General features: G+C 37.2%; 1 long non-coding RNA gene across 1 annotated transcript in view; it reads right to left on the reverse strand.

The window, feature by feature from the left end:
* Window positions 1-10,693: 10,693 nt before the first annotated feature.
* LOC128776974 (uncharacterized) overlaps window positions 10,694-23,874 on the reverse strand; it is a 69,898-nt gene continuing 56,717 nt past the window's right edge. Inside the window, exon 3 of the long non-coding RNA XR_008422086.1 lies at window positions 10,694-11,209. This is a non-coding gene — a long non-coding RNA (uncharacterized LOC128776974). The remainder of the gene's footprint in view (window positions 11,210-23,874) is intronic.

The following is a 23,874-nucleotide window of genomic DNA, read 5'->3' on the forward strand; positions in this document are numbered from 1 at the left end:
TAATGTATGACAATATGCCACGCTGGTTGGAGTGGCCAACCAAGGAATCTCACCTGATTCTTATTGTCCAGAGATTTTATTGGAGGTCGGTCACAGTGGCATGACTGCCGACAGGACTGACCTTAGCTCCAGCTCCTTTAGAAGTCGAGCCGAAACTCTGTGGTCCAAGGTTCCCACCATAAATCACATTGTTAGCATAGATAATCTGGTGTGGGCTGTGCCACCCAGGTTAGCAATGACATACTTTTCAGTCAGGACATTCCAGGGGATTAGAAGTTACCTCCCAGAAGCTGGGGGCAAAGGGCCAAACCTTTCTTGGGACAAGGTTAATCCTTAAAACACAGTTCTATATGGGCGTTTATTCAGCTAGGTTATACCAGTTGTGTATCACACAAACATACATGTTTATTTCTTCATCTTATTGTGCTACAAGCTGAGTTAGTGATCTATAAACAAACAAAAACCCCAGAAAACAGAGCAAAAAAAGAAAACAAACAAACAAAAAAAACCCCACAAACATACAATCCATTATAGAATTAAGGCAAATTGACACAAGAGCTTTCTAACTTTTGGAATAATTTACTGTTTAATTCCCTCATTAGTTTAATTTTTCCTCAATGGATTCAAGCTTTTAACTAATAAAATTATACTTATTTAAATTAAATTTTATTAAAATTGCATTTTATTCTTGAAACCTTGAAACCACTGCAGAAAAATACGTTGGTAATCAACAATTAAGTGAAATTTCTACTGCACAAATAATGACAAATGATGCTCAGAATTCATTTCGGCATAGTTTTCTTATCTGAAGGGCCAAGCAAAGATATTTATTACCTTTACCACTTTTCCCCATCGCGTTGGAACTATTGTTTATGGAAATTGGAAGATAATGCATTTTAAATATATACAAATCATTAAAAAGATCGTAAAATCTTTTATGTTGGTGTCATTATCACTTTTATTTCCTAATTTAGTTATACCCCAAATTGTTCGTAGTTATTTTGGGATCTGGTATCTAATTTATCAGTCATGAAGCACATTTTCTCAACTGTGCTCATCTCCTGTTATCTGCACTACATTTTGTACACACTTGGAAAGAAATTTGAAATGAGAAATAACCAAATAACTAGATAAAATACTGTACCAAAAATAAGGGGATGTTGTGGATATTTAATAAAACCATTTCTAGGTTGTTTCTTTCCAAATACGCTAACTCACTCTATGTGTGTAAATGTGTAACACCTCATTTGGATATGGTGTCATTCGCAATCCATGAACAAGTTTCAGAATATATTTTTGCTCAATGAGGGATGTCAAGTCATTCTTTGACCGCTAAGACTAAGATTCTCCAATTAATGAAAAGAAAAGCTTAAGAGCTATTACTTCCTACACAGGACAATAAACAATGTCCTACAAAGGACAACCAGTTATGAACAGCTAGAAAAGTTAGGGAACCAAGAAGAAAGTCAACAAAAGGCAAGACGTACAGTTAGAGTCACCATGATTTTGGAAGAGAAAATCCTTATAGTAGATCCAGAACTGAAAATAAAGGGGGAGGATTATCCTTAGAATGCTTGGAGGATTTTTCTGGATTAGAGGCTGAAATAATTTGCATGTTCAATCTAGGTTCTGAACCGATTCAATCTACTTTTGTTATTTGACTTGTAAACAATCTACACCTAGCCAGTCTTTATAAGAACAACCCTCCCCGTCTCCACTGGCAGGGGTATGAACTCAGAACTAGCAGGTATTAAATATATTACCACTGAGGCATGAATACCCTTTGGCTGAATAATCTGGAGAAATGATATTTTGGAAAAACAAATTCCATTATCTAAAAATTACAAAATGTTTAAAATTCTCTAGTTTTCAAACAACAAAAACTGATATATAATAACTAGAAGGTGGATGGGGAAGAAGTCTTATACATGGGGGTAAGGGGACTTGTTTATGTGGCATGATGGTGCTCATCATTAATCACACAAAGTCCAGTTCGGCTTAAAAGAAGTGCCAAGGGGCGCCTGGGTGGCGCAGTCGGTTAAGCGTCCGACTTCAGCCAGGTCACGATCTCGCGGTCCGTGAGTTCGAGCCCCGCGTCGGGCTCTGGGCTGATGGCTCGGAGCCTGGAGCCTGTTTCCGATTCTGTGTCTCCCTCTCTCTCTGCCCCTCCCCCGTTCATGCTCTGTCTCTCTCTGTCCCAAAAATAAATAAAAATCGTTGAAAAAAAAAAATTAAAAAAAAAAAAAAAAAAAAAAAAAGAAGTGCCAAGACATCTTTACCACAACATGGATATCCTGACCACTGCTGAATCAAGGATCCATAATCTAGAATTTCCAAGAGGTTTTGCTGTTTCAGAATTCTCATTGTAAGGTACTTATTGCTATTGATTTTGATTTGAATTCATTGTGTCCCCGTAGGCAGAGGGTAATGTTCTTGGTGACATAAAAAGGAATCAATTAGATCTGAGTCCTCCGCGAGGTAGTAGTCTGAGATCGGTAATTCTTACATTAACCGATGTTGAAAGGATTACCTGAACGTAAACAAACGTATAAAACACCATTAAAGCCTCATTAATTTGGTCACACCCTTCAGAATTTATCATTATTTATTATTATGAAATGCATTAATGTTTACTTTTGGTGAATAAATTCTTTCTTCACAGAGTAAATGCATAAACACTTAAGGGAATATTATGTTTACAAGCCCTTTAGACACACTAATTTACATAAGTGGTACACTTAAGAATAGTAAACCCATGAGAATTTTTTTTAATGAGAAATTGTAAATTTTTTTAAATTCTGAAAATGTTCAGAGTTTTTCAGTATTAAAACAACTACCCCTAATCTTATTATATCTTCTTGAATGTTTCTTATTTCTATCTTGTTTTTAAATGGGAAAAAACTTTAAACTCTGTAGTTCTGCTATTTGTTCTATTGGGGAAACAACACAATCTGAAACAAGGATTTATTGGGGAGTTTATCTAAAGGAGAAGAACTGAAGCAGCCAGGAGAGTGACATAGTCAGGACAGCTCAATACAAGGGCAGATTACAAATGAGGACCAAGTTCTTATGGGACCTCCTAAGAAGTAAAGCAGGATCCTTCACTGAATTATTTATCTGAAGTACAGGAAACATGCATGTTATCTAACACCTCCCCTATCTGATTATTTGAGATCTTCCTTGGGGGCATTAATCCCTTGTACATCTGAGCAGCACATGAATGTAGCCTGAAGAAAATTCTCTCCAGATCTTCAGAGAAAGTGAATTGTGAAGGCAAAAAGTGAAGATACAATGTGAAAGTGTTCTAGTCAAGCCCCCCCGCGCCCCCCCCCACCCCAACCTAGCTTCCAGACAAAACTCAAAAGAGTCCTTACTTGGCCCCAACTCTTTGTGTTTCTAAGTCATGGTGCCCCTCATTCTCAGAAAGTAGACCACAACCACGAAACATATTCTTCCCGGGATGCCTGGGTGGCTCAGTTGGTTAAGGACCTGACTCTTGACATCAGCTCAGGTCATGATCTCATGGTTCATAAGATGGAGCCTTATATCAGGCTTAGTGCTGACAGCACAGAGCCTGCTTGGGATTTCCTCTCTCTCTCTCTGCATCTCCCCCACCCTCCCCCAAATAAATAAAATAAACTTCAAAAAACCATATTCTTCTCTAGCCTGACCACAACCCACATCCCAACAAGCTCCAGACAGAGCCCCTCCAGAAACCTGCCAACTCTTGGCCAAGAATCTACCTCGCCAAGATCGACCCCCTCCCCACACCCACCATGGGCGCAGCTGCAACCCCCTCACATCCTTAAGGAAAAGAAAAACCATAAAAGCCTCAGGCCAACAAAGCTCAGAGCAGACATCCTTCTCAATGTCTGGATCTTCTTCTCCTTTGGAGAATGAATAAACCATCCTGCTTGTTATTCTGCTCTTTGTGTAATTCTTTGCCACCCGCATCACTGGTCACCTTAACACATGGCACGCAATTGAGGATAGACTCTATCACCCTCTCAGGGAGGTGGAACACACCTAGATGGGCTTAGACTGAAGACATAAGAAAATGCAATAATAGAAATCATTCATCCTGAAAACCAGAGAGAAAAATATTAAAAATAAAATGAACAGGGGCTCCTGGGTGGCTCAGTCGGTTAAGCGGCCGACCTCGGCTCAGGTCATGATCTTGCGGTCCGTGAGTTCGAGCCCCGTGTCGGGCTCTGTGCTGACAGCTCAGAGCCTGGAGCCTGTTTCAGATTCTGTATCTCCCTCTCTCTGACCCTCCCCTGTTCATGCTCTGTCTCTCTCTGTCTCAAAAATAAATAAACGTTAAAACAAAAAAAAATTAAAAAAAAAATAAAATGAACAGAAGCTAAGTGACCTGTAACATAGTGTCAAGGAGTAGAATGTATGTGTAACTGAAGTCTCAGAAGAGAGAGCAGATGGGCCAGGAAGTACATCAGAAGGAAAAATATTCCCCAAATTTCCCATATTTGGAAATTAAGTTGAAGACCCAAGAACTTCAGGGGTGACTGAAGTCGGTTAAGTGGCCGACTTCGGCTCAGGTCATGATCGCACAGTTCGGTTTGTAAATTTGAGCCCCACGTCAGGTTCTTTGCTGTCTGCACAGAGGCAGAGCCTGCTTGGGATCTTCTGTCTCCCTCTTTCTCTGCCCCTCCCCCACTCGCACTCTCTCTGTCTGTCTCAAAAATAAATAAACATTAAAAAATAGAAGATCCAAGAAGTTCAGCAAACACCACATAGTGTAAGCTTCATGACACGTTGGTACTTACATTACAAAGTTAGTTACATCTTAAAAGTATCTAAATAACAACATTTTAAAAAGTATTCACTCATGTATCATTTACAGTGCTCTTCATTCCTTTGTGCATGTCTAGATTGCCATTTTGTATCTCTTTCTTCTTCCTGAAGAACTTCCTTTATATATTCTAGGGCACGTCTTCTGGTGCTAAAATCTTTCAGCTTTTGGACGCCTAAAATCTTATTTCGTTTATATTTTTGAAAGCCATCATTGCTGAGTATAGAATTCTAGGGTGACAGTTTTTCTCTTTGGTACTTTGTAGATTGTCACAGACTCTGGGTCTAGGGTTCTTTCTTGTCCAGCAAGAAAGCGGGATGCGGGATTAAAAATGCGAGAGATGGCTAATGTCTGGGAGAAGACAAGAGCCCCAAGTAAGGGTCCTTGCTCTATTTTTATTAGATAAGAAGGCTTACAAACATGGTGATGGACGTGCACAAAGAGACGATGAAACTGTGAACATCAACTCATGGGCGTGAAGGAAAGGGGGTTTTGAAGATATGTGTGGTTAGGGGTTTGGTTAATACAAAACAAAACCGTGGGGTGGAAGGTTGTTTAAGGCAGACATGAGGCCCCACCTCTGTTTACCTCAACTGGTCCAGGGGACAAGAAAGACAGAGCCTGCTACCTCAGGGTCAACAAGGCACCTTTCTTTTGCAATTAGCTCCGCTCTGGGCAACGTCACCTTGCTGAGTCTATAGTCCTATTTACCTGTTCACCTAATTTGGTCCTTCCTTCCTGTGAAAGCAGATTTCTGCTATAGTACTAAGTTGGGGGGTGTTTCTGCCCTGAATATCTATCTAATCTTGTTTACCTCATATACCTTTGTCCTATACTGGGGCCTTTGCCCCACCTTACCTATTCTTACTTAACCTAGTTTTGTTTACCCAAACTTCGGTGTGAACATCCTATGGCTTTCTAATTCTTTATGCCTTGTTCACCCATCAGTGCAGGCTCAGGGAATTCCTAAGCTAATTCCCCACAGTAGATGGTGTGCCACTATCTCTTGGCTTCCACTACTTCCAAGAGGATGTCTGCTTTAATTCTAATCTCTTTTTCTCTGTATGTGTGTGTGTGTCATTTTTAAAAAACAGCTTCTCTTTCTATCCCTTGTCTTAAATAATTTGAGTATAGTGTGATTTGGTATACTTTCCTTCATGTTCCTGTGGTCAGGGACGTTGAACTCCTTGGATATGTGGATTTATAACTTAACAATTTTTAAGGAAAATTAGCTATTATCTCTTTAAATATATTTTCTCTCTTACTATTTGAGTCTCCCAATAACATGTATATTGGCCACTTGGGCTTCTCCAGATTCTTGTTTATCTTTTCAGCTGAGGTGACTGCCTCATTTTCCCTGAGTCTAGGTTTGGAAACCTCTGGTTAGCATGTGTTAGCAATTGTATGGCTCACCTTCTTTATTCTCCTTTTCTCAGTGATCACTGCCCTTTTCTACCCAGTGTTTAGTGTCTTGAAATATGTTTCAATATTCTGTCTTGTGTTTTAGTTGTTTCACATGGGATAGTTTATATGGTTTCTGTGAGTTCATCTTAGCTGGAGGATGAACTCCTCTTGTCAGTGTTTTTAATTTTAGCCTTTCTACTGGGCATGGAATGTACCTCATAATTTTAATCTATGTTTTCCTGATATCTAATGATATTAAACTTTTTTTGGCCATTTCTATATTATCCTTTGTGAAATGTCTATTTTTGTGCCGTATCATTTTATTTATTTTTTATTTATTAAAAATTTTTTTTTTTACTTTTATTTATTTTAGAGAGAGAGAGAGAGACAGAGCATGAACAGGGTAGGGGCAGAGAGATGGAGACAGAATCGGAAGCAGGCTCCAGGCTCTGAGCTGTCAACACAGAGCACGACGTGGGGTTCGAATTCAAGAACCGCAAGATCATGACCTGAGCGAAATCGGACACTTAACTGACTGAGCCACCCAGTTGCCCCTGTCCTGTATCATTTTAAGTGGTAGCTCTTGGATTAGAGTGTACAGTTATATTGCATTGGACTTAGAGCTTATAGTTTACGAGTCTCCAAGAAGATAATCACCTTTGCCACAATATAATTTCATTTATCACCCAACTGTGAATCTTACTGTCACATATTTCACATCTACACACGTCATGAACCCCAAAATGTGGTGTTATACTTTTGACATGAAAGACATAGCTATATCTTTTTGAAGAGCTTAAATAGGAAAAAAATAATATATTTACTTACATATTCAACATGTTGATGCTTTTAAATCCTTCTTGCATATATAAATGTGCTTTAGGATCATTTCCTTTCATTCCAGAAATCTTCAGTTAGTATTTTAATGCAATCCTGTGATGAATTCTCTCAACTTTTAATTATTTGGAAATGTCTTTAAATTACCCTCATTTTTGAACGACATTTTCATTAGCTATAGAATTGTGGTTTGACAACTTTTTCTTTTGGCACTCAATCCCAAAGAAAACAGAAGAAGAAAAAAAGTACCAAAGAAAACTAGGAGAGACATAACATAAATTGCAAGCTGTACATTTAAATGCAACCATACTAACAATCACATGAACTGTAAATCACATCAACACTTCAATTTAGAAGGTGGAGATTCTCAGATTGGATAAAAATTCAAGACCCAACTGTATTCTCTTTTCAAGAAACCCATTTTAAAAATAAATATATACATATATTAAAGGTACAGTAATAGAAAAAGATATACCATGAAAACACAAATCAAAAGAAATATGAAGTAACTATACTACTACCAGCCAATGTAGATTTTAGCCAATTATTAAAAGGAATAAAGAGGGTCGTTTCATAATTATAAAGGGGTAAATTTACCAAGTGAATATAACAATGGTAAACATTTATACATCTAATAATAGAACTACAAAATTCAAGAAGAGACAACTGATATATTCCAATACCCCCTTTTCAGTAACTGAGGGAACAGTTAGAAAAGCGGTTAGTATACAAAGACTATGCAGCCCTGACTACCAATATGTTTTAACTGACATTCATAGAACACTCTGCCCACTGACAGCAGAATGTGCATTCTTTCAAGCGCACATGAAATGTTTACCAAGATTGACCACATTCTGGGTGTAAAACAAGATGCGATCAAGTTAAATTGATTTGAATAATACAAAGTATGTTTCTATTCAAATGGAATTAAGCTAGAAATCAATTACATAAAAATATGTAGAAAACAATCAAATATTTGGAAGCTAAGTAGCACATTTCAAGTAAACCATGGTTGAAAGAAGAAATCAAAAGGGAAATTTGAAACTTTTAAATTGGATACGAATGAAACACTACATATCAAAATTTGTGGGATGCCACTGTTCAGAAATTCAAAACACAAAATGCTTATATTCAAAAGAAGAAAAGTTTCAAATCAATAACCTCTACTTCTACCTTAATATATTAGGGGGGAAAGTAGAGCAAAGAAAACCTACAGTAAGTAGAATAAAGGAAATAATACATATTACAATTGAAATCAGTGAAATAGAAAACATAAAAACAATTGAGAAAATCAGTAAAATAATAAGGTCATTCATTGAAACAGGAGAGAAAATACAAGTCAGCCATATTGGGATTGAAAGAGGTGACATCACTACAAATTCTACAGATACCAAAAGAATTAATAAGGCCATATTATAAGCAACTTTATGCAAGATGGACAAATTACTTGAAAGGCAGAAAGTATCAAAGTTTGTTTGAAAAGAAATAGACAGCATGTCCAGGGTGATGAAGTAAAGATTTAGAAAACTCTACTCTTCCACGAAAGGGACGGGAACACGGGAAAATATAAAACGAAACTTTTTCAAAATTCTGGAAATTCACCAAAATCCTGTGACAATCTGACAAATCAATGTTAAAGAAAATTGCTGAACTCACTGAATAATTACAAATCAGATTAACACAAAATAAGAATCTCTATTAGACAATATTTTGCTTGTATGTTATCAGTGTGAGTATTAAATATTATTCCAGTGTAGTTTAATCCAGCATGTAATTTATAAGCAAACATTAAAGATCCTGAGCTAAGTACTAGGGGTAAATAATGAACAAACAATAACCATGTGTATGCATGCTCCAAAAGACCACATCCATCTGTCTTGTGATCAGAAGCTGACTCACATAATAGAAATAAGGGCAGAAGTGCTAGCTTGAGGCATACATATTTGTAATTCTAATCCAAAATAAAGTGATTGGAAAGTCCTATAATCTTCTTGCAAAGATAAAATTTGAAGTGGACATTGAACGACATAAACATCTCAATTATGAAAGATCAGAAGGAGGGAGGAGGATGTATTTTAAACCTGAGAAAACACCATAAACCTCAAAACATTTTCTGAAGCAAATTGTTTTCTATAATGCTTTAAAATGAGTGAGACAGAACTGTGTTTCCATGAATTAAAAATAAGTATGGAATAATAATAATCAGACAGCAGGTACTATGTGGTTATGAAGATGTGCTCTTGGGAATGCATGATCCCTGTTTTTCAAGGCACTTACCATCCACATAAACAAGTAAGCATACTGTAAGAGTACATCAAGAATACTCTCCTGTGGGAGTGAACATGTCACAAATGTCTTCTCCAGCCTCACTGTAGGAGTGGGGAGAACATGAGCGAGAAGGGTTCAGGGACTGCCTGAAGAAGCCTCGAGAGTAAATGAGAATTAGCTAGGTGCCTGCCCAAGGGTTGTAAACACAGGATGGAGGGGATGCTTCAGAGGGGCAAGAGTTAGGTAGTTAGGAATGCCTGGAGCAGGCTGCAGTGGAAATTGTGGCCGTAGTAAGACACAAGGCTGCTGAGGAACTCTCTGCTCAAATTGTCAGGTAGAATCTAGAAGAGGGCAGTGGAAGGAAACCGAGTCAGAGTCCCAAGTCCCTGGAGGGGAATGATAGAGACCTGAGCAGGAGGCCAGGACCGTGATAAACAAGCTACACAATAAAAGCTTGGGCCACAACACTGTGACCTTGTGGCTTCCAAGACCTTGGGGATGACAGATCGAGGGCCACAGGTGCAGGGCCTGAGCTCTCCACTTCTCAGCCCCAAGGTAACCCCTAGCCTCATTCTAGTGCATTTGCATTGCGAGTACAGAACCCCACCCCAACTCTCCATGGAGAAAGGCTGCTAAGAGGGCTCCTGTACTTTCACTGGCAAAGTCAACTGTAAAAGTTTTTATTTTTTTATTTTAATTGTTTTAATATTTATTTTTAAGAGAATAAGCAAGCAGGGGAGGGGCAGAGAGAGAGAGAGAGGGAGACACAGAATCCGAAGCAGGCTCCAGGCTCTGAGCTGTCAGCACAGAGCCTGGTATGGGGCTCGATCCCCATGAGCCACGAGATCATGACCTGGGCAGAAGTTTGACGCTTAACCAACCGAGCCACACAGGTCCCCCAGTTGCAAAAGTTTTTAAAAGATGTGGCTCATGATTCCAAAGGGTTTTCTGTTACAATATACGTATCTTCCAAAGTGCCTCTGCCCATTATAAATCTCTTTCCTTACCAGTAAACAGTAGCTAGACCAAAGAATTTATGAGAATAATAAATGAGAATATGTTTTTAAGACATCAGGTTTCACCTGTCAGTAAATGAGGCTGCTATAAATTGCAATGATTTTAGAAATTTCTACTAAAGAACTACTTAGCCACCGTCCAATAGAAATATAATGTCAGCCAAATACTTAATTTTAAATTTTCTAGTAGCCATGTTAAAAGCTAAGAAGAACTGGGAGAAGTTAATTTTAGCAATCTATATTTAACTCAATATATCCAAAATACTCTCACTTCGACTTATAACCAACATTCAAATTACTTTTTAATTTCTTTTTAATGTTTATTTAGTTTTGAGAGACAGAACATGAACGGGGGAAGGGCAGACAGAAAGGGAGACACAGAATCTGAAGCAGGTTCTAGGCTCCAAGCTGTCAGCACAGAGCTAGATGCTGGCTGGGTTTGAACCCACGAACGTGAGATCATGACCTGAGCCGAAGCTGGATGCTTAACCTACCGAGCCACCCAGGCGCCCCACACTGAAATTATTAATTTGATATTTTACATTCTTGTTTTCTTTCTGCTAAGTTTTGAAACCTAGTGTGTATTTGATGCTTTCTGAACATCTTAATTTGCACTAGCCACATTGCACATGCTCTGTAGCCTTGTGTGTGACTAGAAGCTAATAATGGATAGCGTGGCTTAGGCATTGAGAGTCACTAGCATTACCTTGTCCTGTAGTAAGGGCAATGTCAACATGGTCCTATGTTTAGCTTTCCATCCTGTCTGGTTTTCTCATACCGCTTCTCTTCTCTTTCTCCAGTCCTGTCCGTGGAGGTCACAAGTCATTCCACAATATTTCTTGTGCATCTACTATGCCAGACGGTGTTCTAGTCACTAAAGAAACAGTAAAATACAGGTAAGTTCTCTGCCACCATCATGCTCATATTCTACTGGTCATATCGCTGTAGTTCTGTATCAGTTTTGGTCAGAAAAGCAGAGCCACTATTAATCATATAGAATCGGCCTTTTATTATAAGGACTAGACCTTGCACAATAATGGGGACTAGTTAAGTGGCCTATGCAAAGCAGTTATTTTTGCATCTAGTGTTTGGCCTGAAGTCAGCAGAGCTGGAGTCAGGAAGGAAAGATGGACGTAAACCGGAGTAGTGCAGGAAAAAACTGGAACCCGCAGAGAAAAACTAGGCTCATGATGTCTACTGGGAACCCGGATCTGTCTCTTGCCACTTTCAATCTTGATGCTGTGAGTAATGGACAAATTAGCACCAAATACCTGACCCGGGACACCTAGAATCTAAAAGAAGAAATCGGGTGGGAGCTAGAGGAACCTCGGGTCTGCTGTGGCCCCACCCCCAAAGGGCCAACCAGCACATGGGCCATGACGTGAAGAACTACAGTAGCTCCTGCCCCACACCAGAATCCCAAAAGAAAGGGACACGGTGAAGAAGAATTTGAACTTGTTAATTGGACACAGTACAAATCCACTCTAATGTCTACCTCCTGGGGATTCCCCGTATCTTCCTCCCATACATTTACATTTGATTTTCCTCTGTTTTATCCTACCTGTTGTCAAGAAAACTTTCAAATATCGATTGTTTGGAAAAAAAAGCTAAAGAGTACTTTGACAAAACAGGGTGTGCATATACTGTTTGCAGGGTTTGTATAATACTTTACGTGCCCTGGAATACTGCAAAGAGTAATAGCACTTCCTTTAAAATGAGACACAGAAAAGGAGGTATTCCACATGAGGAAACAATCCAGATATATCAAGGTTACCCCATTCAACTCATAAAAATTAATCTTTGTTTCATGAGGGTGTCATTCTTTCAGGTGTCATTCTCTCAGTAGTCAGTTCTGTGCTATAGTCCTTGATGCCCCCAGGAGATCACATAGTCATTTTCCCTGACCAATCAATAATGATAAAGGACTTCTGAAAAAAAAAGCCAAAGTGGGTGAAATTATTCCATTAAAAATTATTTCTACACAGCTGCTTAGAAGCTCACTGAAAACAGGAACAGCAAATCAGTAATACCTAAGCTGGCCAAGAAGTACTTTTAACATCCCGGGAAATGGAACATTTGCTTTTGGATCTCTGCTTTTCTGTAATACACGAACATCCGAAAACAGGAGCTAAGCACATATAATTAAACTTACAATTTTACTATTAATTGCAGATTGGTTTCTTAATGTGCATTTTAATGATCTCAATGCTACTTTTAACAATTACTTTGTTTTCATTCCATCAGTGGTAAAGAGTCATCGACAGTTTCAGTTTCTGTCAAGAAGTCGGCTTCCATGAATTCTCCCTTACTTACCTTCAGTGTAAATCTCCCGTAGACAGGGAGATTCAATTACTATAATGTTGGGGAAAATTAAGTGGGTTCATTAATGGACCTCTAGTGACAGTGCAAAGGAGTTTTTTGTTTTCTTTTTTTTCCGTATGATGGACTTTGCAACATCTATCTGGGTTATTCAGATATATTATTTACTTAATCTGTTTTCTCTTTCTGTATTCTGAAGACTTTACCATACCAGATAAATTACTTCTGAATAAATTAGTAGTTAGTTGTTTAATTAATTATTTTTTTAAGATTTTAGTTTTAAGTAATCTTTATACCCAATGCGGGGCTCAAACTCATGACTCCAATATCAACCGTCACCTGCTTTACCAACTGAGCCAGCCAGGAGTCCCAGGAGTCAGTTTATTTATTTATGTGGAATTTACATGTAATTATGTAAAATGTCACCACTAATTTTGCTGTCTTGGTTTCTGTCATTAACTGTAACAATTTCGATCCATTTATCACCAATTGTAAGAAAGAGCTAATGTGGAAAAAATTTCAATAGCACTGACAAAACACCATGGGAGTAACTTCTGATTCAGTGTTTAGCTTCTTACATTCTTCTACCTAATTTTTCCCAAAGTCTGTATCATTTTTCCCCATTCATGGTCTTATCTGTGGTGAAATGTGCATAGAGTTAGTTAAGACTACAGGGAACACTTTAGGTCATCTATTTGAAGGGCATACATTAATGACCTCAACAAGTATTTTTGATATTTCTAACTCCTGATGACAGTATTTTATGGAATTAATTTAGCCTTGATAACATTTCTTCTCCTGAATTCCGGGAAAGTGGGCACGAATTTCACCTTTGTAATTTCACATGATTATCCTCACCTTTTATTTACCTAAATTCATGTTTTTATTACCTTGATTACAACCTACTACAGGACTTTTAATTATAAAATAACTTTTTACTGAGCATTCCTGTTGTGCTTGCCCTCTTCACATAAAATATCAAGTCTTCCCAATAAGTAAACAAAGTAAGTGTTACCATCCCTTTTTAATCTACAAAGAAACAGAGGTTCAAAAAGAGCAAGTCACTTTCCCTAGATCATACAGCTCCATGAGTCAGCCCTAGACCTTGCATCTAGACCCTGTGCTCCTTCCTCTACAGTATATGGCTTTTCTTTTTTTCTTTTTCTTTTTTTTTGTCCCCCCCCCCCAAAAAAACATGCTTGTGATTCCAAAATGTCAAAGAGTTTTATTTTAATCTATGGATATATTTATAAGATTAGTTGCATAAGTGTAGTATCTTCTCATAGCACAGATGCATTATACATATTGGGGTGCAAAATAATTTTCCCCCAGTTCTTTAATACTCTGCCACTCGGTTGATACCACCTACAACTGAGAGTCATGATTTTGTCGATCTCTCTAAACAGATAAATTCTTTTTTTTTTTTTAATTTTTTTTAACGTTTATTTATTTTTGAGACAGAGAGAGACAGAGCATGAATGGGGGAGGGTCAGAGAGAGGGAGACACAGAATAAACAGATAAATTCTTAACTTAATTTTTTGTACTTCCTCCCCTTCATTCCTAAAGTCATCAATTTTTATTTCTATTCATTCTTTCTAGGTATATAAGAATAACTTAAATTGTTGCTACATCTGCTCAAAGTATCACGATAAAGATAAAAATATCACAGAAGTCCTTGGAATTTTCCAAATCCTATTATTATTGCTTGTTGTGGAAACACATTGAATAATACATGCAATTAAAATATACAGACATTCTAATTTTATTACACATCTAATTACACATCTAATCTATTACACATCTAATAGTTGCTAGGAGGATTTTATGGCCCATTTGACAACATAGACATTTATACTAATAGTCAAGGTACAACATGGCAGTTTATGATGAAGTTTACGAGAGCCATGTACAACTTTGGACAGATTATTTAAGCTGTTGGCAAAGATGGCCAAGGGGAGAGACTTCCAACAAGAAGTTGGGCCCATGTGAAAAAACAGCTGGTTGGCAGTCCAGCAATGGTCAGTGGCAGCCGAGCAAGGCAGTTCCTAGGAAGGGTCAGAGATTGGTTATAAAGAGGCGATCGAGTATATTAGTAAACATATCAAGAATAATAAGAGCTGTGTTTCTTAAGTGAGAAAAGGAACAATAAACTTTGATGTGTTGGATTTGAATTGGAAGAATCACTGTAAACTATAGGTCATTAAATATGCATGTATATATACACATATCCATACAATATGTACATATATACTATATATACACATGCAATGTGTACATATACACTATAATATACACACATGATTTGTATATATACACTATATATATATACACATACATATACATATATATACACACATGCAACATGTGTATATGCCCTATACATACATGCAATATGTATATATACACTATATATATACACATGCAGTATGTATATATGCCCTTACATATATATATATATATATATATATATATATATATGTAAAATATATTTGTATGTGTTTGTATATATGTTTGCATATTTTTTTCTTGGCTTTGTTTATTGAGATGGTTTGAGACTAGCAACATCCCAGTAACAATGAGCACACCTAGCATTAAGGTCTCCATTTCCAAATATCATTCTCTATTAGAAGAAAACAAGGCTCCTTAGAGAAATGACTGAGTCTAGGGGTAGTAGGCAAAATACAAAATGAACCTAAAACATGTTATTGTGGCAGATACTAGGGAAATGCTCAAAAGCTGATAGAAATCTGTTGAAAAGAACAGAACTCAGTTTGAATGAACTATCACTTGCCAAAATCTGAGATAATTTGAGCATGAAAACAAATAACAATGATAATGGATTTTACACAATAACTTTTAGCAATATTTACTAATCTATGAAATTATATGGATACAAATAGGTAAAGGAATAAGTGAATAAGATAAAGCTCTTCCTTATAATGGTAAAAAATAAATGTAGAAAGAATGAGATAATTATGAAAATCACCTGGTGCTACCATAATAATACATTTTCAGTCAAGATTCTTCAATGAACTATTTATTGGGTGAATTTTGATGAACTAGTAGGTGAAATTAGGATACAAAGTGATATATTTACAAAGCACCAAGTATCTCCACATATTTAATAATTACACATGGAAAAAGATAAATTTTACAGTAAGGAAATCGGCAGACGCCACCTTATTTAACTGCTTAAAGTTAACATCAGTAGTAATGGAACACAAAGAAATCCCTACATCCCCAAAAGGGCATAAGAAGAAGAGTACCGAATCATTCTGGAACATCCCTATCAAAAATGCAAAGCTTGAATCTAATCATGAGGAAATATCAGACAAACCCAAACTGAGGGTCATTCTACAGAATAATTGATCTGTAACCTTCGATATAGTAATATCATAGAGGCCAAGAAAGGCCTGAGGGACTCTTCTAGAGGTGAGCAAATAAGTAAATGCATGGAGGATAGTGAGAGTCAAGTTTCTCATCTAGAAGGTATTTATAAATCTGAAAAAGGAGGAAAGCTGGAATGAACTTTGAGTTTTTAGTTGGAATTGGCGGTGTCATTTCACATGTGGAGTCCGGTTTTGAATAGGGTAGATGGATAGATTGAGAGTGAGAAAGATGATAGATGGACATAGATACACAGATAGGTAGGTAGGTAGGTAGATACATACATACATACATACATATATATTCGAGGAGTCGAAAGACTAATGACAGCTAAATGCAATACATGATCCTGGATTGGAAAATTTTGCAAAAATAGACATAATTGGACAATTAGCAAAACTTGAATTGCTATCTGGATGAAAGGAATAAGGATTTTCTGAAAAATTGTAATTATTTCAAAATAAAAGGGTTTTAAACATTTTAAGAAATGTTATACAGGATAAAGAATCTTAAGACATTGAATGTTATAATTTGGAATAGGCCAATATATCCAACTTAGTAGGTTTTAAAATACAGTTTTCTATTTTACTATGTAATTACATGTTCTAATTATACAACTAATTCCTGTAAGCATACTTATATAATTAAATGATATAATTACAGAGAGTAATTGCATAATTATTGTAATGACATAATTATAGTAACTACTCAATTGCAAAACATTCAATGCACAAGTAAAACAACCAAATTAATTGCTTTAATAAACTGTATCCAAAAAAGCCATTTTGAATTTTAAATAAAAATTTCATTTACAGATCAACCATAGCATATTTTTAAAACTCTCATATACCCATACATTTTAAGTGTATTGTTTTTGTCTCCGTTATTTTTAAAATACAGAAGTAGCTGAGAAAAATATTACAAATTAAATGTTTAAAATGAATTAATTTTCTAAAATTTCCTAAATTCTCTAGTCCATTATTTTCTAGCATTTATTGCTAAGTATTTGAATGGAAGCAAGGAAAATGTTTTTGAGAGCAAACAGTTTTGATTTTTTCTCGTCGATTCTTAATTTTTTTTATATTTATTTATTTTTGAGACAGAGAGAGAGAGAGAGAGAGAGAAACAGAGCATGAGTGGGGGAGGGGCAGAGAGAGACAGGGAGATAGAATTTAAAACAGGCTCCAGGCTCTGAGCTGTCAGCACAGACCCAGACGCAGGGCTCGAACTTGGGAATGGTGAGATCATGACCGAAGCAGAAGTCGGACGCTCAACCAACTGAGCCACCCAGGTGCCCCTCGTCAGTTCTCAATAAAGAATCCTCCATGTAATTGGAGATTCATAAATATTTTTTATTAGTCTCAGGGCAAATAGGAAATCTATGGTGTGTATGCAAAAGGCACCCAAACTTTCACATTTGACATTTGAAAGTTCATTACATAAATCACCAAGATGAATGCTCTCAGGAGATCGCTGGACATGATATTTTTGATTTGGATTAACATGAACTGATCCAATAATACGGCTCTTATTTTACTCCTATTAATACATCACTTTGGTTTATCAACGCCTCCCTTTGCATAGCACTTTCTGAAGTGTTTTGCAGAGTTAGCTTTAGGTCAGCTTCCCTTTTTTGATTATTTTCTCTTGCAAGTTTGTGCCTTTCCCCCAACCTTATGACAGATGTCTGTGCTACTTTTTCCAGGAGCATTTGTTTTATTTTTAGGAAAATAAATACTCCTGTTTGTCATTCCACTTTGATGTGAATTTAGAACATTTGACATTATAAATTCTTTTCTTTTCGAATCCTGAAAGCCTTTGATTATTAGTGGGGAACTGGGTGGAACAATCAGCAAATTTTATCTGTGAGAGAAATGGTGTGGTAGAAAAAGAACAACTCTGGTATTCTTGACATTGCAGCACACAGGCCTTCTCCCAATATTTGCATTTTGACACTAAAAAAATCATGGCACCCACACTTGTGTCTATGGTATTGAGAGCCTTTTAGCTTCCATAAAATGAGAGAGTAGTAAGATCTACTTTCAGCATCTGAAAGAATATCTTTTCCATGTAAATCTGCAATATTGGGATTATTTAAATGTTCTCTTACAGATTGTCATGATTAAAATTATAATTGAAGTTAAGTTATTTGCGGAGAAGTTAAACTTTTTGAGACGAAACCCACAGTACCTAAAATTGACCATTTTCAAGTGAACAATTCAGTGGCACCTGTTTTCAAAACATTTCATCACCCCACAAGAAAGCCCAGTACCCACTATAGCTACTGAGAAATATTTCCAGTCCACTTACTTTCTAATGACCTTCTGGCATTTATTCTTCAAGTCTACTGTTGGGAAAACTTGGGATCAGATTCCTTGGAATGCGGGAAGCACATCTTTGCCCTACATTACTAAACTCTATAGATCCCGGAGCTCTACCCTATCTTAGTATTCACTTAAACTTATATCCTCAACGTCAGTCATGGGACTCATAGCTCCCTACCCATGTCACTGCTGCTGATTCTAAATATGCTCTCCACACCTCTACTAGGTAGGTGACCTCTACTGGGTTTTCCAGTGTTATTAATATATGATCTTCAGCTATTCCATGGAGAGTTAAAAAAAATGGTGTTAGGGTGAAAAAGGAGCCCTTGTCTTATTCTGAACTTTAATGGGAGTGTACTAGTTTTTTTTTTTTTTTTTATTTAGGCGTGACGTTGGCTTTTGGTTTATATCATTCATATTGTTAAGAAACTGTCCACTTATGTCTACCATGCCTAAGCAAGTAAACAGCTAGGAAACAGAAGGGGTAGGAATGGGAGAAAACTCAGACTTCACCAGACTATATTTTTCCTATTTTACGAGATGGGGGTAAAACCTCCTTTCCTTTGTGGGAATAAGTCCTCCTTCTACACTGTTTCTGTCTGATCTTTCTCCTCTATTGTAAGAGGTCCAGCATGGATGAAGTCTGCTAAGAGTTTCCCAATCCATCTTCATTCTTCATTTCTTTCCACAAATATTCTTTCAGGCTCTGGGACACCATTGTATGATGTCATTACATCCTAGTTCTGTTGATTTTAATGTCACGTCTAAACCCAGCTACCTGCAAATTCAAATTGATCTCAGAAGTTAGGTGATTTCTCCTGAACTGTGATCATCAGGCAACGTGTCTGACTTTATTTTTTTTTTAAATTTTTTTAACGTTTATTTATTTTTGAGACAGAGAGAGACAGAGCATGAACGGGGGAGGGGCAGAGAGAGAGGGAGACACAGAATCGGAAGCAGGCTCCAGGCTCTGAGCCATCAGCCCAGAGCCTGACGTGGGGCTCGAACTCACACTCCGCGAGATCGTGACCTGAGCTGAAGTCGGACGCTTAACCGACTGAGCCACCCAGGCGCCCCTCAACGTGTCTGACTTTAAAAGGCAGGTTCGGTTTATTGAATTAAAATGCAGATCCCTGGCTTCACCTCAGATCAGCTGAATCACAATATCCATGTATGGCCACGAGGAATCATATTTTAAAAGTAAAAATAAATCCCACATGACTTTTATTATTCTTAATTTTTTAATGTTTATTTATTTTGAGAGAGAGGGAGAGGGAGAGAGAGAGAGACAGAGAGACAGAGAGAGAGAGAAAGCTTGGGAGGGGGAGAGAGAGAGGGAGAGAATCCCAGGCAGGGTCTGCTCTGGGGCTTAATCTCACGAACTGTGGGATCATGACCTGAGCCGAAATCAAGAGTTGGATGGTTAACCAACTGAGCTACCCAGGGGCCCCAATCCCACATGATTTTTAAATGCAAGACAGATTGAAACTATTTATTTAGATGAGATAATTTTATAATATATGTTGCCTAATGAAGCCCACATCAGTGTATCTGCCAAAGGTATTTGGTGAAGGAAATCATTCTGAAGACTGCAAAACCCTCTTTCCACACAAAGGCAATCACCTTCTCCATCATGATCTTCAGGGAAAAAAATGCAAGGTGAAAAATAATGTAATAGAGATATTAAAAGTATGCTCTTTACTAAAAATACTAAGTAACCATAGGGTTGGGATCATGTAGCATCTTTCTGGGTTTCTGGTATATTATTGAATGCATACATAATCTATTGTATTAATATTATTGTACCAGTTTTCATAATACAAGTCCCAAAGAAAGTATTCTAGTCAACATTTTTCTTCCATGCTGTGGCATTGTTTGGTATTTAGAAAAAGAATGGATAAAACCTGCCAACTTGCATCTCAACAATAAATTTTAAAACAAAATAAGCAATCATGTCAATGAGGCTTTTAATAACTGCTCATGATACAACAGAGCGTTTTAAATTATCATGAAGTAAGCACTTCATTTACATTCAACTAGGCATGGATTGTGTACTAATTAAACCATCACAGTGAGGGATACATCATCATGTGTTAAAAATACACAGGCAGATAGTTCTTAATTGGAATTCTTGTACAGGCTTTACGAAGAAGAATAAAGATTGTGTTTCAATTTGAAGTGGTTTTGTCAAGATGTGTGGTATAGATTTGAGACAAGACTTTATAGCAGGGCTTGATAACCAGCCACCAAATCCAGCCCACTGCCTGTTTTTGTAAATAAAGCTTTATTGGAGCACATCCGCATCTATTCCTTTCCTCATTGTCTGTGGCTGCTTTTACACTATGAGGGCACAGTTGAGTAGCTGTAACCAAACCCGTGTGACCCGCAAAGCCCAAAGGAATTACTATCTGGTGCTTTATGAAAAAAGTTTGCTGACTCCTCCTTCAGATGCATTCAGACCTCATTCTGTGATATCTTGTTCTTGGGTCATTTATTACGTTTCTATTGGTCTTATTTTTCTAACCAACAAAATGGGAATTAAATGACCTAATGTCTAGAGAGTTCTGAGCCATGTTTTAACTTAAGAGAGACCCTATATGTGGATCTTAAAGCCCTTAGCTTCAAGTTGGTTATATTATGAGGTACAGGGGTTTAGGACTTGAACATATGAATTTTTGGAGAGATACAATTCAGTCGATAGCGTGGCACTACTGGGGATGAGATGGGATCGGTCAGCGAAGCCATCTGAAGAAGCCGAAGGATGAGCTACAAAACAAAGAAGAGTGGATGTTGACTCTTTGAAGGAGAAGGTAATGCATCTGAGGGTGGTATTTATAAAAAGATTTGGTGTTGAAAGAGCGTCCGGTCTTTAGAAAACCACAGGGGGTTTAGCAACCCTGTGTTTCAGTTGGTGGTGTCCATTGAGAGAATGCAAGTCTTTGGGAAAGACAAGTACTTGAGTGACAATGGCCATAGTCTTACAGTTCTAGCTCATGTGCAGCTTGTGACTGGGACTTGAAGACCTAAGTCCTCTGCTTCCTTTTGATTCTGAGGACTTTTGTTCAACAAAAACTGTCTTAAAAGATTTCCTTTTAAGGATTATGGTTTCAGCGTCATCTCTAAGGAACTTCAGTGTATCACAAGATCAACAAGTTCCCCTGTGTTTTCCACTAGAAACTGCAGAGGTTTACGTTTTCCGTTCAGATTGATGATCCGTTTTGAATTAATTTTAGCATATGATGCAATGTGTGGATTGAGATTCATTGTTTTGTGTATGAATATCAAATTTTTACACCACCACTTGGTAAAAAAGTTTTTCTCTATTGAATTGCCTTTGCATATGTCTTCTCAAAAATCAATTGGCCATATGTGCATGGGTCTATTTTTGGGTTCTCTATTTTCATTCTTTGATATATATTTCCATCCTTCTGCAAGTATCACATCTTAAATACTGTGGGTATGTAGTTACGTCTTTTTTTTTATACTTGTCTTAAAATCAGGAAATGTGAGTTCTCCAACTCTCTGTTTCTTTTTCAGAATTGTTTTTAGCTCTTATGGTTCCTATTGAGGATCACCCTGTCTACTTCTGCAAAAACAAAGACAAAAGCTCCTTCCAGAATTTCTGTTACAAATGCATCGACTCTCTAGACAAAAAATTACATCTTAACAATATTGCATCTTTTAATCCATGAACACGCCTCCATTTATTTTGGACTTCTTTCATTAATGATTAATGTTTTGTAGTTTTTGCAATACCTACATATGTAAGCAATTCTCTTTTTTTGTGTGTATAAATTTAAACTGAACTAATTTATTAATTTTCATTTTTAATTGTTCATTGCCAGTGTATACAAATATAATGAAATTTTGTATATTGATCTTTTATTCTGCAATCTACCTAAACTTTATTATAGTGGCTGTTTTTGTTGTTGCAGATTTATATGATTTTCTACATAGGTAATCAGGTCATCTGTAAGTACAGATGGTCGCATTTCTTCCTTCCCAATCTATATGACTTTTCTTTTTCTTGCTCTATCGCACTGCCGAGAACCTTGAGTGATATTTGAATGAGTGGTGAGATGTGGTGAGACTTTACATCCTTTCCTTTTCCCAAATGTTGGAGGAAAACATTCAGTCTTTTACCATTAAATATGCTATCAGCTGTAATTTTTGTACATGCTCTTTATCAGGTGAAGGAGGTTTCCTTATCTTTCTAGTTAATGAGAAAAATATTTTCATGATCGGATGTTTTTTTCAAATACTTTTTCTTCACATATTGAAATAGTCATGATTGTCTTTAGTTTGCTGATGAGTTACATTACTTGATTTTTGCATGTTGAACCCAATTGGTGCATATTCCATTTTATATATTGTCATATTTAATTTACTAATATTTTGTTGAAGATTTTGTGTCAATCTTTATGAGGGATATGTGTGCAGTTTTCCTTTCTTATAATGCCTTTTTTTGGGTTTTGGTATTAGGGTAGTGCTGACCTTATAAAACAAGTTTTTCACCACGTGTGTGACTAAAGTTGGCTTCTGTGTTGACCTTTAAAAAATTTTTTTTAATGTTTATTTATTTCTGACAGAGAGAGAGAGAGAGAGAGACAAAGTGTAGGCAGTGAAGGCAGAGAGAGGGAGACACAGAGTCCGAAGCAGGCTCCAGGCTCTGAGCTGTCAGCACAGAGCCTGACGTGGGGCTTGATCTCACGGACTGTGAGATCATGACTTGAGTGGAAGTCAGACGCTTAAACGACTGAGCCACCCAGGCGCCCCATGTTGACCTTTAATAAATAAAGTGCTCATATCAAATTGCTACAATTAGTACTTGCTTCTATCAAGCCACCTGTCTGCAGTCAAAAATAATAATTTGGATGCGACTGCCCTTAAAACGGCTAAATGTGCCATCATGAAATTAAGCTTTGTGCACATGTGTTACTAGAAGGGGGTGAGCCTTGCTATGGCCTTGCAGGTCCCACACACCACTGCAGTATGTGTTTCATGCCTGCCCTCAGCCCCCGTGTCCTTCTGCTGTCCTCTCGTGTGTCAGCGTGAATGTTGTGTGCACACGGCTGTGCTGCAGAGGCCCCGGGTACGGAGGGCGCGTGCTGATGCTTCTCTGTGTGCCCAGAGCCTGTCTCTGGTGGTATACCTCCCTTTGCTATTAAAATGTCATATAATCCAGGCGACGATAAAAGAAACAAGGCAGATTTAACAATAACTACAGCTGTAAGGTGAGCCTTTCTTGTCTGCACAAAGCAAAACTGTCCAAAAGAGGGTGGGGGGGAAGATATTTATTGGTGAATGTATCATGTACAGCTAGAAAGACTGTGGTTCTATCAATAATGGGTTGTGTACTACATAAATATCACATCGGTTAATTTTACTGATAGTGTTTTAAGGTTTTTCTATATCCTTAACTGATTTTATGGCTATTTGTTCTATCAGTTTCTGAGAGTTGGGTTTTGAAATTTTCAATTATTATTGTGGATTAGTCTATTTCTCTTT

The sequence above is a fragment of the Panthera pardus genome, unplaced genomic scaffold, assembly GCF_024362965.1.
Source record: "Panthera pardus isolate Hobbes unplaced genomic scaffold, ASM2436296v1 HiC_scaffold_15, whole genome shotgun sequence".
In the NCBI taxonomy this organism is placed as follows: Eukaryota; Metazoa; Chordata; class Mammalia; order Carnivora; family Felidae; genus Panthera; species Panthera pardus.